The sequence below is a fragment of the Porites lutea genome, chromosome 5 (genome assembly GCF_958299795.1).
Source record: "Porites lutea chromosome 5, jaPorLute2.1, whole genome shotgun sequence".
NCBI classification, from domain to species: domain Eukaryota; kingdom Metazoa; phylum Cnidaria; class Anthozoa; order Scleractinia; family Poritidae; genus Porites; species Porites lutea.
The window spans coordinates 21,197,467-21,212,202 of NC_133205.1; the positions used below are offsets into that span (position 1 = coordinate 21,197,467).

The window sequence follows — 14,736 nt, forward strand, 5'->3', positions numbered from 1 at the left end:
AGGAATTAAGTAAAGCGATGAAGGGAAACCAACAAGGATGTGTAAAATAGTATAAACCCCTTTTGAGTGAAGGTTTTATTGTCTGTCGCTCCTCTTTTGTTTTTTCCCTTTTCTCTTCACGGACAGTTCTCTTCCAGGCCACAGTAATTCCAGTAGCGAATATCCTCTCCTTCTTCGCTTCCGGTACCAAATGGCCAATTACTTCTTCTAATATGTTGTGGATTAGTTGATATTGTAGTGCCAGCGCTAATAAAAATCCCTACATGATAAGTGTTGTCAATCGGGTCACGAGCTGCCACTATGTCTCCACGCTGAGGGGCGTTTACGAGTGTCCAATTTTTCAGCGTACTTAAGGTACCCCACCCTCCCACGCCCGCCCCTATGGGGACCCCCTCCGAAACCTCTGGCATTTTGACGCCGGCTAAGTTGCCAATGTCATAAACAAAATAATTGTTCTTGTTCGTGTTCCGTCCACTGCCGCTGTAAGCAGCATTCGACCAGTAGGCGCAGCCAACTTGTAGCTCTGCCCTGGCAGCAATGCCTTCTCTGATGGCGGGTACGTCAGGCTAAGAAGAGATACAGACCCACATGCGTCATTTTTAAAAATGTTAGTACCTATGCATTTAATTTATAACCAGTAGCAAGAAAATAATTGCCATCCAGATTGATTTTAAAATTGCAAAGTCTGAGGCTTTGTTCACACTATACGGGATAACGTTTCGTGCCGACACAAAAAGTTATCCGGTATTTTATGAACTTCTATCCGATATGTGACTCTCCACTTTAGATATCGGCCAGGCGCAACTTCGCACCGTTACAGAAAATCGCGCCGAAATCACGGTCCATTATGTGTAAACAAAAGCCCCATCCTCTGACCTATTCGGTATGGTTTTCGTGCCGGCGAAAAAGGTATGCGGTACAATCTAAAAATAGCCTTAATCGCGCCATGTTTTATAGTCATCTATTTTAGTAGGGGCATACATAAGGGTTTGGTTTGGAACTGAAATGACAGCAGCCGAAAAAACGTCGCCATTGTCACTAAGTTTCAATCTTGGGCAGAATAAAATGGAATAGCAAACTTCCTATCCCCCCGAAATCAATGAAGCCGAACAAAGAACAAAACGCGTTATTTTCGCATCCTTGATTGGGGGAGGGAGGGGGACGGGGTCTAAATTTTCAATTTACTTCTTAGCCTGCGTGCAGACGACTCCTATTTCATTATTCCATTGCTGCACGCATCGCAGCAATGGAATAGGAGTCGTCCGCACGCAGGCTGTATTAAGCGCGATGGCTCAGAACGTACTTATAGATGGAAGACTTGAACGATCCCGATCGCCGCCTTTTAATCTCCTTTTAATAAAATTAAAAAGATAAATTTAGATTTCGTCAAAGGTAGTCATCCGAGTTTCCTTTGAGAAACATCACGGCAAAAACAATGCTCGGGGTTCTGAACACAAAGGCACGTCTGTTTAACACCCATGAGTCCCCACTCTTAGCGGGAATCAAAGGAATGACGTACCTCAGCAACGATGTTGGATATAAGGCTGATTCCAAGAAAAAGTGACAAAATCGTCCGAGACTTCATAGCTGTCTTGATCCTGGGCTCTGGAAAAATAGGGAAATTGTGCATTGGTGAGTGAAATGGTAGAATGATAGTCTCTGTTGTGGAATACAGTCGAGCTTTCCTTAAGCGACCATCCGAAATACTAACACTTTTTTGCATCGCTTACGAGAGTTGGTCGCGTACAAGAGACGGACCACAGGGATGTTGCACTGGCGACAGGATCTGGCTCACCAGAGCTGCTTGTTCAAAAAGATTCTGTTGCAAAGAGTTTCTAAGTATGAAAGGGAAGGGGAAGGGGATTTAAGGCTACTAAAGAAGTACGGGCCTCACTGATACTCTGAGTTTTGTATTAGATACGGTAGACACAAGCGAGTGGGAATAAACCCGCAAGCAAGTTCTATTGGGGTGTGGGGGGCTGGGACACCCCCTCCTAAACTAAAGCTACACAGCAAGGGATTTTACTAACAAATTTTGGGGGGCGGTAACTGTGCTTAAATTTCTCCAGCTTTTTTTGCTTCAGATTTTCTATATATATGCCTGCAATTTTTCCCGGGAAATTTTAGTCGTCAGGAAGAGAAATTTTTACCGACAAATGTATAGAAAATTTTAAAAAGGGGTTCTAGCACATGTAGCTGCATGTAACACCCTCAATTTTTTTTCAGTAGAATCGTTAGAAGTGGAACTTTAGTTCACACTTCGTATTCTTTTTAGAACAGCCGTTTTAGAGAAATTATTCCGACATTTGATTCTCATACAAACACTGTAATTTCTCATTCGGTTGCCTACTCGTCAAGGTGGCTTCCAAAACCGGGATAAGGCCTATGGAGGCTCGACAGGGAAGCTGCTGAGTCACCAGGAACTCACTAAGGTTATTCCGATTGAATTTTGGATTGCTGGCATTTGCTTGCGCGTGAAACATGCTTGCTTATTTATGTCTATTGAAGCCTGACTTCTGCAATCCGTGTAACAAATGTTCCTTAACTGCAGAAGCCGACGTAAAATCAAAGCTATCTTCTCCTCAGTATGCCATCATGATTTTAGCAGCAAACTAAAGCGATCGATAGGTTTTAAAAATTCCTATGCTTAGTCAATAATCAGTCGATTGTCGTTCATTAGAAATGCGGAAGCGTATATGTATGTGTGGTATGTAAACCACCCGGGGTTAAAACACTGCTTGCATGTAGTAAGGATTGTGTTCTCATTAATTCTTGTCCATATTCACCCCGCTTCACTGAGAGAAACACTATCGACTTTTCAGTTTTCCCAAAACTTTATTCGCCAGTAGACATTCCCAAGTTATTTTTTATCTCATTGTCGCGTGCCTTCGGCAAATCGGAATGATTTTTGAGACTATTTAGCGGATTATCCTAGACACTCTTTCTTCACTACGCTGTCTTTGCCTTATGTAAAGTTAAATACAAGTTTTAAGATCGGGTATATTTTAGAACAGTTTTCGTCATAACGTCGATTTAACTTTTTCACTGAGTCATCAACGGCCAAGTTTTAATGACAGTGAATGGTCGTCAGTACAATGAACAAACTTGAATAAATTACTTACCAAAACTCTGTCTTTTTCGGAACTAGAAAAAACCTTTACAGTACCCTGTGTGAAGAAAAATTTGAAGACCAGGGGAAGCAAGCTTAACAAAAAACATCCATACCTGTTTTATTTTTTGACTGCACGACTCACCTTGCTTGCGAAATTAGAGCAAACACAAACAGATCCAATATTTGGGTTTCTAATGTGCCCTTTCCCACGCTACAATAGGCAGGAGGGGGTTAACATGGAATAATTGAACCGTCGGGCAAAAGGAATTTTTGGATTGGAGTAATGGACTGCTAGCTATATATATGTTTTTGAAAGATCCATATTGAAAAGAGTAGGTTGATCTCTTAGTTTAAAAACGACAGACAATTTTGCAGATCAGTTAGGGTACTATCAAGATGCTGTTGATTTTATGATAGAGTTTGATAGAGCTGACTGAACATCAAGTGCAGTCAAGCTTTCCAAATAGAATTTCTATGAAGCATCCGCTTTACAGGCTCAGGTGTCAGTACATAACTTAAAGGGGGGGCTTGACTGTATTTAAGAAATAAGGAAAACAAACATCATTTCAAACGAAACAAAGGACACATGACGCAAGTGATAAAGCCCGTGACAGAGATGTTTGTCAGCAAATAAGCTTTCTGAATGCTTAATTTGGTGTTGCCAGGTCTTGTCAGAACCATGGCTACTGCGCAGCTTTGCGCCATGGCGTTAATCCTAACACGTTACGTGCTGCTTTGCAATTTTGTGTGATTTGGTGATCAAGCCATCCGTAAATCATTAATAATACACGGTACAATGTACGTGAGCAGCAAATGCTAAACTGAACGACACGGCAGCTAGTTGAGTTAGTAAGCAAAAATCACAGGAATGTCAACATGGAGGAAGTTGTTTCTACAGTTAGTGACACTGGCTTTGCGTAAAAAGTAAAAGATATCACATTTATATCATTGCGAAAATGCTATCTATCGATTGGTTCGGCTCAGCTCCTGTCTGTAGAACTCCTGGTGGGGAGGAAGTGGGGGTTACTCAAAAACGTTTTATACAGGAAGGCTCCCCCCCCCCCCCCCCCCCAGGTCTAACCCCTTACCCTTTTATATGCCATTTTTGACAGAAAAGGTACCCCTTTCATATACCTTCGATTGAAAAATGGCCGACCCCTTTCACTTACCTAGTTGACAACTTTGCATCTCATTCAACTGCTGTAAATGCGCTGTCTTTAAAATGTGAATCAATCCGGCAAAACCAGAACATTTCTTCGACTTCCTTTACAACCATAAAGTGCATCGTTAGCCCTTTTGGGCATTTTTACAGACCGAATAAACCCTTTCATATACTTCAACTTGTGAAATCCCTAACTTTTTTTTACCTGAAGCCTAAAAACAGTACCCCTTTCCGGCGGAGCCAATCTCTTATAGGCCATTATTGGGAGTACACTCCCTGTCCCCCTCCCTTGACGTAGAACTCCGGTTTCTCTTTTTCTGAGTTGCCCGTCAGTCACTTCTCTTGACTTAAGAAATATGGAACTCTGATACAAAAAAAGGAACTGTTTGTCACATGGCAACTCGACTGTTACTCAACAATCGACAACAACCATGAGAAATGAATGTAAGAAATGAATCCTTAAGTTTCAATTCTTTCGTCGTTTCTCGTGAATTTTTACCCGGGATGACATAGGCAGCCAGCTTCTTAAATTCGGTAGCGCATTCCTCTCGTATTTTTCTTGGGAGTCAAAAATTGCCTTTTGTTTTTAACTTTCCCGTATCCCGCGCCCGTTCAGAAAAATTGTGTGATTTTATTGGCTGCAACTTCGAATCACTAGCAAGTCAGGTTGGATTGCACAAGCAGAAAAAAGATACTGCGTCAGCAAAGGAGGGAAAAGTAAGCTTACTGCGTAGAGGAGGTCAAAGTCAAGGCTGTGCTCTAACTTACAGCGCGGGCTCGCCTGAGGCGACTAAGACTTGGCCTCGGGCGACTTAAAATATTGTCCAGGTCACCCAGCCGCGCGACATGCTTGTGTTGGTTTCTTGATTTAAAGTCAAAAAGCTAGAATTTATTCCTTGCGACTTCCTTGCTCGGCCGCTTCGTGGCCTGAACAGAACGTTCCGCTCGCTAAGAAACTCTTGAGGTCAACGTGTATATAGCGTGTCAATCAAAAAGCTTTTTACAAGGAAATGTAGGGCACCAGGCGCGCGTTGATGTTCAAATATGGCTCCACTTGAATTCACATGTAGCATAATCCTTGACTCTGAACGTGATAAGCTGCACATTTTTCGATTTTAACAGCTTTTCAAAATTGCATTAATATTTTTTCTTCAAATAAGGATGGTTCATTAGTTAGTTTTAAAAAGAAATTGTTACTTCTGCCCTGACAGGCGTAAAGTATTTTATGAAATCTGTGAATAAACACAAAGTCGCCTCAGTTTTCAGATAATTAAATATTTTTACCTGTTTTTTACTGCTGTGTCTGCGAGGCTAAAAAATAACTTAAGATAAAAAGAAAAGGTACGAGTATTGTGATTTTTTTAAAAAAAGGTATGTAAATCTATAAAGTCCTGCATTGTCTTTGGTGTCGTGACAAGTCATTACGTATCGATTAAGTACTAAATATAAATGCGCGAAAGCTAACTTTAGTGGTCAAAGTAGAACTAGCTGGCTACCGAATCCAAAAAAAGCTCATTTGTCCCGAACATTTCACCGATAATATAAAACGAATACTTTCCAACAAGATTATTCAAAAGAGATAATAGTCTTGAGGCCGGGTTTTGAGGCGCCCGCGGTTTCTTTGCAATTCATAACAGCTTTTCCAGAAAGCTCCACGGGAACTCAGTTATTTCTCTTAACCCAAGTCCCAATAGTGACCAACCACAACTTTTCTCCTAACAATATCCATATGTTGCCAAGAGAAATGGTTATGAGAGTTAATAAAATGATCACTAAAGAGGAAATGCTTTGATCTGTTATTAAACACTCTCAACTAATTCTTTAAAAAAATGTATGAAGATCAGTATGGAGAATTTATATGTGGATATTGGGGCTTAAAGGGTTAAATGATTAGTAAAAAGAATAGATAGTGTCCTTATTTTTTACCCAAACTTTTTTATGAAAGTAAATAAACACACCACAATCTTACTCACGGTCCCCTCTTTCCCTCGTGTCCCTTTGTGTCCCCTTGTGTCCCTTGTGTCCCCTGGTGTCCTTTTGTGTCCACTTGTGTCCCCCGTTTTTCCTTGTGTCCCCTGTGTTCCATGTGTCCCCTCGTTTCCCTTGTGTCTCCTGTGTTCCTTTGGGTCCCTTGTGTCCCTCGTATCCCCTTGTGTCCCCTGTGTCCCCTTGTGTCTCCCTGTGTCCCTTGTGTCCCCCTATGTCCCCTTGTGTTTCTTGTGTCCCCTGTGTCCCTTGTGTCTCCTGTGTCTCCCGTATTCCTTTGTGTCTCCCTGTGTCCCTTGTTTCCCTTGTGTCCCCTGTGTCCCTTGTGTCCCTTGTTTCCCTTGTTTCCCTTGTGTCCCTTGTGTCCCTTGTGTCCTCTGTGTCCCCTATGTTCCGTGTCCCTTGTGTCCCCCGTGTCCCCTTGTGTCCTCTGTGTCCCCTATGTTCCCTGTGTCCCTTGTGTCCCCCGTGTCCCCTTGTGTCCTCTGTGTCCCCTAGTTTCCCTTGTGTCCCTTGTGTCCCCTGTCTCTCCTTGTGTCCCCTGTGTTCCATGTGTCCCTTGTGTCTCCTGTGTCCCCTGTGTTTCTTTGTGTCCCTTTTGTCCCTCGGATCCCCTTGTGTCCCCTGTTTCCCCTTGTGTCCTCTGTTTCTCTTTGTGTCCCTTGTGTCTTCCTGTGTTCCTTGTGTGCCTTGTGGTCCCTTGTGTTTCCTTATGTCCCCTTGTGTCCCCTGTATCCCCTTTTCCCTTTTAAAAAACATGAAATATTGGGCGGCGTTGCCCCTGTTTCTCAAATGGCGCGAAAACGTTGATGGGTTTTATTGGTTTCATTTGACACGCACGTTCAGGAGTTCAAAGGATATGATATTTCATGAAAATCAAAATCAAAACACAAAATTCTGCTTGACTTGTTTAGAAAATAATTTGATTAATATTTAATAATCAACTAACAGCTCACGGATTTATTAATTTAGGCCACCAACTTGGAGGCCCAGGCACCCCAGCTAAAATGTTTGGGAGTCCGAAGGGCTCTCCGAAAGATTTATTTGTGTGACCATCTTTTAGGCCTTGGCACCGCAGGTAAGATACTTGGGAGGCCCTTTCCGTTTCTCTTCACTCCGGCGGCGAAGAGCGAGGAGAAACGGATGTTTTCGCAGGCTAACTTTTGTTTGAAATTGCTAAATCTGAATGATATCAAACTCAGGCCACTAAAATATAGCAAATAATAACCATAACCTCTAAACCTTTCGAAGGAATGATTAAATAACAAATTAACTGCAAAGAAGGCTCTGATTGACAATCTGAAGAAGATAAAACACCCATTGCAATAATTATTGCAGTTTTCAAACCTAACCTAACCGTTTTTCAAAGTTCAACCCTGTTGTTTGTAACTAATGCTTGTAACTAATGCTTGGGAGGCATATTTGTTTGTCAAGAAGTTGTGACTTTGTAATTTACAAGTTATTTCTTATAGCTAATGTTAGGTTCCATAGCGAGTACGGTTGATTGGGGGAATGGTAGCCTGCGTGGCATGACGGTTTTTGTTGGGCACGCTAAATAATAAAGGCGGGCGAGGGAGGAGAAACCGCAAGGAGATTGGGGCGGGAGCTTCGCCGCTCTTTCGCGCACGCTTCCGTTCAGTCGTTCTCCCAACAAAACCGCTATGCTACGTAGGCTAGGGGACTTTACTCATTCCTGATACATGTACAGCCCCTTGACCAGGTCTAAGCTTCTTTTGGCGCCGAAACAGTGTTAAATGTGTCCACAGGATTGGAGTAGTAGTACTAACCTACTACTAGGGGCAGTTAAGTTCTCCACAGTAACGCCAGATCACGATCTGATCTCCTTCATCGTTTCCGGTACCAAATGGCCATGTACCTTTAGCAATGTCTACTGCATTAGCTGACACCATTGTATCAGGGCTGACATAAATTCCTACATGGTAAATTCCACCACTATCTAGGTAGTGAGCTGCAACGATGTCGCCACGCTCAGGTGAGTCCACAGCCACACGTTTCCAGTAATTCAGGGTACTCAAGGTACCCCAACCTCCGTCCCCCGTCTCTATAGGGACCCCCTCCGAAACTTCTGGCATTTGGGCGCCGGCTAAGACACCAATGTCATGAACAAAATAGTTGTTCTTGTTTGTATTGGGTCCACTACCGCTAAGGGCAACATTGGACCAGTAGGCGCAGCCAACTTGTAGCTCTGCTCTTGCAGCAATTCCTTCTCTGATGGCGGCTGAATCCTAAAGGAAATAAAAAACAAAGACCGACAAGTGACTGCTTCGTCCCCATTCGCTCGCGATCACTTTTTAGGGGAATATTGAATTAATTATTAAGGAAAGCGGGGGTGAAAGGAATCCCCGCTCCCGCTCTGTGCTCGTTCCCATCATGCCTCTCTCGCGCTCTTCGCTTTCGGCTTCAGCTCTCTCGCTTATCGTCTTTTCTGTTCTTCCCACTAAGGCTTGGGAACGACTGTGGAGGAGGCAGAGCTAGTGATGTTCATCTCAGTGTCATTCTGGTCCCCAGAATCTCCTGTTGCCTTAGCCGGCGAGGCCTGAGCACGAGGACATGCCTCGCCGGCTAAGGGAACAGGAGGCAGAATGTTTCAGTGTCTGACAGGAACCAACAGTTTACCCAGGCTAATTTATCCAATAATTAAGCTTGTCCGACTTGGAAACGCAAATTGGCCTCATAAGAGTGGTAATCCCCTCCTTTAAAAGCCCGGTCAAAATATAAGCCCCTCAACAGGCCTTTACAAAGAAAAGTAATCCTGCGGGGCTTATCTTGAAAATTTTGCGGTAGCTAATTACTGAGAGCTAGGTAATCCATCCAGACCTCTCTTAAAATCTAGATTCAGAAAATGATACAATGGTCTTGAGAGAAATAAAAATCAGCTTCCTCCTGTTTACCTCATATAATTCTGATAATGTGCAAAATCACAAATGGACGAATATGCTTTAAAGGTATTCTCATTATCGTGGGCGACAAGAGAAGCCCGCAATCCTAATATGCTGGTTTCTTTTTCACATGCGCGGCAAGTATGTAGCCAGCATTTCGTCTGGTCTTCCACTAAAAATATATGAAATACATAGGCCGCATCTGATCACGCCCGTTTTGACTTTCTCTCACGTGAAACTTGCGCATAGCACGGAGTTGTCTAGCGTTGGAGCAAGCGCGTTTTGCTATTCTATTAACATCGCCTTAGATTATTCTCTCTTGTATATCGATGTATAGCCAGCACTCCATAACCTTTGGTTATCATATCAGTAACATAGGAAGAAACATGGGTGAGTGTTCCTGTAGAGGGCATAGATTCTAGGTATAGATTCGTCTGGGTTAAGTTAAGAGATCAGCGATCTCGAGTCTTGATCCGAAGAGTGAAGGCCGAAAAAAAAAAAAATGACGGAAGCACAAATGAGTAAGCTAAGTTTTTTTGCTTTTAAAATTCTTTGCAGCAGGGGAGCGTAGCGTGCGAAGCAGGCGCCGGTTTTACGAGGGCGAAATGAGAAATTTAGATGCGGCGCGCGTCCATAAGACAAGCCAAAAACCTAAGCAGCGTCTGCCACGCAAGCTACCACTTTCGGTCCTTAAAAACGACTTAAAAAATACCCATAAGACGCGCTCAGCTTTACCTTGACCCCCTGATGGCTGTAAAACTTAACGTAACTTTTTCCTGTACATCATTGTAATTAAAGAGAAAATCAAAGAAAAGTGCTAGCTTACCGCAAAGGCGCTAGGGATGTTGACGATCAAATCCATTCCAATACAGAGAGACAAAAACAGCATCAGCATCTTGATTCTCTGTTCTGAGATAACATAATAAGCAAATTAGTGGATAATATGATGTAGCTGGCCATGATAATAGAGTCGGTCAGGAGCCCATAACCCGGTCAAAACGCCAAATTCTTTACAGTATTGTTGTCTTCCTCTTCATTGCTAGTGAGTTAATTTTCGTATTTTTTAGATCGAGCAGGACTCTTAACTTCTTGATTTTGATATAGGATTTAGGGACATTTTGGGTTATTTTGTTTGCATTATAAAAGGTTTCCTTAAATCTGTGAAAAACTTGATAAAATACGTAAGTAAGTAAGAAGGTTGTGTATGATCGTCAGGGTGAACGTAGTGCTGAATAAGACTGTTGTCGACAGTGACTGACGTTTTGACAACCTGTGGGGTAGTTATCTTCAGAGTCAAAGTGAGTTGTATCACGTCAGATGATGGTATTAAACTCTGGTTAGCTCAGTCACCTTCAACAACAGTCCCGGTTTCAGGACTACGTTCACCTGGACGAACATACTTAACCATCTGAGAGAGAATCTCATCCTCTCTCGACTCAACCTACTCATGATCATGAAATGACTCCTGGGTTCTGACCTTACACAGTCATACGAGTAAGTATGAAAGATAATGAACGCACCGGTGCAAGTTTTTGGCGTAATATTTGGTTACCTTGTATTGTTAGTCCTTGGCTACTTTCCTTTCTTGGGTTTTGAAATAAAAGCGCTGAGGTTTCCCTCTAAACATGTAGCGGTACAAGTTGCGTCAAAGTGCAAGCTGTCTACGTGTATGCGGACAAAGAAGTAACAGCACACTCAGTTGAAACTAAACTTTTTAAAAAAATTGTAAATTTAGGCCCGTTTCTGACACCGCACTAACGCCTGCGTGGGAGGCTATACATGAGCCGAATCGAATTCAAGTTTAGGCTGACTCAAACGATCATTATTCCAGCCAAGCTAAATTCAAAAGAGAAAAATGCGCGTTTCGGTTAAGTATATCATAAAAATTTATGCATTTGCGTTGGTTCGGCTCAAGTGAAGTTAGGCGTCCGAATCACCGCCGTTTCACAGCCGCTATTCCCGGCTGAGCCGGGTGTAAAAAACGGCTGTGCCGATCCAAATGCAATTAGCTATTTTGCATGAATTGATTCAGCCGCCACACTTCAAATGAATTTAACTCATTCAATTCGATTCTTGTCATTTCAACCGGCCCTAACAGGAAACATCGCATGTCTTTACTACCGGCATTCCTATGCAGTTGAAATCGAGTCAAGTTCTGCGTTGCAGGTGCCGGCTTTTTTAGCGGCAAGGGAAAAAGTTTGAGAACGCACGCGCGCTCGCGCGCTCTTTTAAGAGATCTACAAATTAAACCTAACCAAAAAAAACTAACTGGCGCTTGCCATGCCGGCGGTAAAGACTGGGTCACTGTTGCTGACAACTTCTGCTCTCGTATTGGAACAGTATCTTAGCTGTCGATAGTTGGTAAGAGTGAAAAAAAAAGTTACCTCAGCTAGAAGGGTGACCCTCATCCAATTTACCCTTTTTCGATAGTAGGGTCATCCTCCTGAGCCGGGCCAACGTTTCTCCAAATAAACGTTTTGGCTCGCCCAGCTCGGCTCAGAACATAAGCGAGCGCTGTTGTCAGCTCTTTGCTCGGGCAAAGGGGGCATCTTTTTTCTCATATAAAGTTGACTTGGCTGGAAGGGTGACCCTCCCATTCCGAGACAACTATCTGTACAATTCTTCATATAAACGGAGCATATGTTGCAAATGAATCCGGTCTAAAATTTTGCACTACCAGCACTTTATTTACCATTTTTGAAAATGAAAAAACGCATTAGTGTCTCAGAGGACGGCTTACACATTGTTAGCTTGTTGTTTTCATAACAATGGAGATGTAAGGCACCGGAAAAATTATCATAATCTTCAGCTGTAAACACAGCAAAGAAGGACGGAAAGTTGAAAAAAATTGTATCTTAGATCTGTTCTATAGGATCTCATGTGCACTTTTGTTAGATCATACCTGTCATAACTTCTTTACAACAGCTTTTGATTTTCATTTAATTTGTTTTAATACAACAACTGCATATGGATGTAAGCTTTCTGTAGTAATTGTTCTTCCGTCAGCTGTTTCGTTGCCCCTTAATGTCCGTTTAGTTTCTCTCTTTATTTTTTCAGGATATTGGGAGACAGTTTCTTAGATACAATGAAAAGAAAAGCATGATGTTGTTTGCCGCATAAGCGCAAAAAAGATTTAAATTTCAGTTATGATTAATATCACTGTCCAGGAACACACATTGTCATGACAATATAGAACATCGCGTCCATGACTCTTGCCTCTTTCTATCCAAACAACGAAGCGAAAACTCGGTGATAAAAAACCTAGGTTTCCCAACCGACAGGTTTGTTTGCTTTTTTTTGTACACAGGCCAACCGATGAACAACGAAATCCGCTAATTAAAATACCGAATATCGTCAAAAGGGACTTTATTCTCTAGAGCTATGAGATTCTGAGCAATGCAGAATAAATCTACCTGTTTAGCTTACAAATTTAATCTTCTGAAGTTAAACGCGAATAGTAAAGTAAAACCTGAAGAATCTGGGTGCAATTTTTGCACAACTTTTTTCGAAAGTGGCGGACCGGAGGAAATTCGAACGTTGTACCTGGTTTGGGATAGTCGTATGGATTGTATTGATCGTTCTAAAAGTTTTTGGGACGATTAGCACAATATGGACGATCAGGCCAGGGCAATTATATGAAAGCTTACCTATTTATCCATGAGACTTCAGATCTAACTAGAATGTCCCGGATCGCAAGGCAATAGCCCGGATCACCCCGCTTTGAATCGAAAGTGTTTTGTTTAGTGTGGTAATCTCAAAACTTGTCTTGATCACTTGAACAAATTTTGAGGGACTCTGTCAATCGAGGCAACCCGAGCCATTATTTGTAAGCCAGGCTACATTCAAACTAACAATTAACTTTACATGGGCCTATATTCCAGCGATCGCAACTTTGGCTAAAGAAACGTACAGTTGAATATATTTTATTTTTAAACTCTGCTCGTTATAATTATGTTTAACCTTAAACACTATCTATGGAAATTGATTGATTATTTTGCAAGTATCTGCAAACAGGTACTATGCCAAAACGGACAAAACGTTCGCTAGCAAACAGGTGCTCCTGAAAACTGTAAACATAGGGCACGAAGCAAATACAACTAGAATGATTCTTTTTTTCACATTCTTTATAGAAGAAGTTTATACTACATCGTAATTTACGGATTAGCCGAGGTTATTCTTTTACACGCAGTTCCGACCCCAGTAAACATTCATTAATCGTTTAATCTGGTCCAAGCATAGCACTGCACCTTGAAAGCCAGATTTCTACTCGGCCGTAAGACGAGAGACTAAATGATTCAGCTCTTACCTGACTTGTGATGACTATCTCTTGTACGGCTTGAACTTGCTCGCAAACAACTTTTAAAAGCTGCAAAATGGAATTTCAGTCCTTCGCGAGGCTTAGTGATAAAAAGCGCTTATTTCGGTAGCCTCGTTTCGAGGTTTTTATGTGGGACTTACGTACTTATTTGGTGGGTATCCTGTTTCATAGGTATCCTGTTTCGTGGCTTTCCTTTCCTGTGAACACCACGAACCAAGCCTTCAACATGTTCCAACATTTAACATTGAAAACATGACTGATCTGAATGCTAAGGGTTGGTAATATATTTGCCCAATCTTTCGACTAGACAAAACTAGTCTTAATCAGGGGCTAGAAAAGCTTTCTTATGGTGGCCCTAACTGTCACAGCAAAACAAGTACGCAAAACCAAAAACCTCACGGCAAAACCAAATACTTCGCAGCAAAAGCAAAATAGCTTTGGTTTTGCCGTGGGTATTTGCTTTTGCCTCTGGGTATTTGGTTTTTGCTGTGAAGTATTTGGTTTTGCCGTGAGGTCTTTGGTTTTGCCGAGAGGTTTTTAGTTTTGTCCTGAGGTATTTTGATTTTCCCGTGAGGTTTTTGGTTTCGCCGTGAGGTTTTTGTTTTTGCCGTGAGGTTTTCGGTTTTGCCGAGAGGTTTTTGGTTTTGCCGTGACAGTTGTGGGCCACCGTACTTTCTACCCCCTGGTAAAAACCTAGTTTTGTCTAGTCGAAATATTGGGCAAATAAATTACCAACCCTTAGCTGTCCGATCAGCCTTGCCTTCAATTTTAAGTGTTATTCTATATTGCTGATACTGATTTACAACAAGATCCGGCTTTCCATCGCTACTGTTTGTCCAAGTAGGCCTTGCAAGAATTGTAGGCTAACATTTTCAAACCTCTGAGGTCACTGTTGTTTTAGATTTAGTTCAAATCAGCTGGGAGGGGGGAGTGCTCCTGATCCAAATAAATGAGTTTCTTTTAATTACTTTCTACGTCAGTGCTTCTTATTCAAGCAAAGTGTCTATGACAAGTGGCGCGGACAAGTCTGCAGCTACTTGTGAATCGCAATTCTCTCTGGATTGTTTTTAAAAATTTATCTCGTTTGGCCGCATCAGTACAGAGTATTACAATAAATAAGGCCAAAGAGAAGAAAAAACTATAAAAAGCTAGTATCTTTAAAATATGGCACTGCCATGTAATTCAATAACTACGATAATAATTAGATAACAAACAACCAAGGAAAACATACGTCTGATAAAATGAGACATTAACGGTT

At 42.0% G+C, this 14,736-nt stretch overlaps 1 long non-coding RNA gene across 2 annotated transcripts; it reads right to left on the reverse strand.

The window, feature by feature from the left end:
• Positions 1-60: 60 nt before the first annotated feature.
• Positions 61-3,352, reverse strand: LOC140937276 (uncharacterized). 2 transcript variants are annotated; one of them, XR_012165449.1, is made up of 3 exons: positions 3,226-3,352; positions 1,520-1,605; positions 61-566 (listed from the first exon to the last, which is right to left on the reverse strand). It is a non-coding gene; the product is annotated as an uncharacterized lncRNA (long non-coding RNA). The 2 variants fall into 2 exon arrangements; XR_012165448.1 differs by having other exon boundaries at positions 3,123-3,300.
• Positions 3,353-14,736: the final 11,384 nt, after the last annotated feature.